This window comes from Phytophthora infestans, genomic scaffold (assembly GCF_000142945.1).
Source record: "Phytophthora infestans T30-4 supercont1.16 genomic scaffold, whole genome shotgun sequence".
Taxonomy (NCBI): Eukaryota; Oomycota; class Peronosporomycetes; order Peronosporales; family Peronosporaceae; genus Phytophthora; species Phytophthora infestans.
The window spans coordinates 2,278,124-2,279,981 of NW_003303743.1; positions in this window are offsets into that span (position 1 = coordinate 2,278,124).

Below are 1,858 nucleotides of genomic sequence, written 5' to 3' on the forward strand. Positions count from 1 at the left end.
CAGATGTTCACTTATCGAAGCCGCCACAGATTTCCCTCTTGGAACTTTTGACTCCCATCCCAGAGTGGAATCGACCCTTTCAATACGCGAGACACCTCTGCGGTAGGTCGGAGCTATCGACCTACCGCTTCCGACTCGGAAGCGGTACGTAGTGACGACATAAGCCAACGTGGGTTCATAAGCTGAGTAGGAATGACACTCTTCATAATTAGAGCGTCCGTAATAAATAAGATGTGTCGACGCGGCAGTTGTCATGACGCCATGAGCAAACACGAACAGGATTAATCTATTTCGTCTTATAATATTCGCTGTGACGCTCGTCGAGTACGTCGTCATCACTTGAATTGACTTTACTGAAGTTTACCCCTAAAGGTGTCTAAATCAATTTGTTCACTGCGTTTGCAACCGCGTGGCAGATCTTATACTGCGTCCACAAAGCCTCGTTTCTTTTGTTGATGTTGTTTCCACGCGTAAAGGAGCTGTGCTTCTCAAACGCGCATCTCAAAATACGGAAGCTATCCCAGTCCTTTGACAAGTATCCGTTAAAACTGTAGTTGGTGACACATCGGGTCATCGTAATTCACCACGACTCCCAGCTCTTCCCTTACAGAACCCACTTCGCCGTTACCAGTACCCAACTCGATCTCTCGAGCCCCCATCTCAAGTGCTTCGGCGCCCCACCCACCAAGATGGATATTTGGTGCATTTGTAGATTCACTGCATTCCAAGGTGCCGCTTAATCTGCTTTATTAGCTCATGTAAGTGCGAAACTTTCCAAAACGACATCCATCCTGGCGTACACCAAACGTTTCATCAGGCTGCTCATCTGCTGTTTCTAGCAATCCGTAAATCCACAATCCTCAGACGTAACTTGCTCCCGTAGCTATTTTAACACGTGAAGCTGGCACAACGGTAGGGTTGCGTCTGGAAATGCCCTTTTCAAAGCGTTAATCTCTCCAAAGTCCTTGTCGATAAGAATGCAACTAATGCTTGTCCAAGCGGCATTGTTTCTCTTGATTTTTCCAATGCTGTAGTCGAGGCAGAACCCCAGTCGTTTTGCACTACAGCGTCTTAGTCACTGCAATTTAGCTTTTCTTGCTCTCACCGCCATCTTTTTGTTTGTGTGTGAGCGCGGAAGCTCAATGTACATAACGTTCATGAAAATGAGGCTTTTAAATCAAACCAGAGCACCGCGTTCATTACCTGGTACGTGTTAGCCATATATTTTCTTAGGTACTCGTCCAAATAAGCTAATTGTGTCCTTCCGGGTGGCGGCACCACTTCCGCCCTGGCGAGGGTGACATCATTGCTCAAAACGGGGACGCAACGAGTGTGGCCACTTTCTCGCGGCTGGTGCTGCTTGATTGAGGTGCTAGCCGAACTGGAAGACCTCTTTGCCGAATTGGCCCACTTCTCGCTACTACACACCGTTGACTGATGCTCCTACATAATATGTTTAATCGCTGCGGCAGCTGCCACCGTTTGTGGCAGGGAGTGGGTCATACTAGCGGGCAGCGCACAGCTTGCAGTACGCTACCGTCGATTTGCGTAGTCGTTAGTGCACCCTTAACTTTTTATATAAAAAAGTACCGATAAGGGTGCTCGGCGCCCTAACAATATTTTCACAAAGTTTAGGTTTCGTGAGAAATTCCACGAGAAATATATTCCCAAATAAATTACCATCAAGTACCGTTACTCTCAGATAATTCCGAGTCTGATAGCCAGTGATTTTGCTGTGATCATTTAATAATCCACGTGAGTTCTTAAGCACTGGCACAGGCGCCAGTGCTAAAGATGGCGAGAGCGAGGGTCACTGTGCTGGACGTTTGTTCTTCTACTGTAGCGATGGCAGTGACGA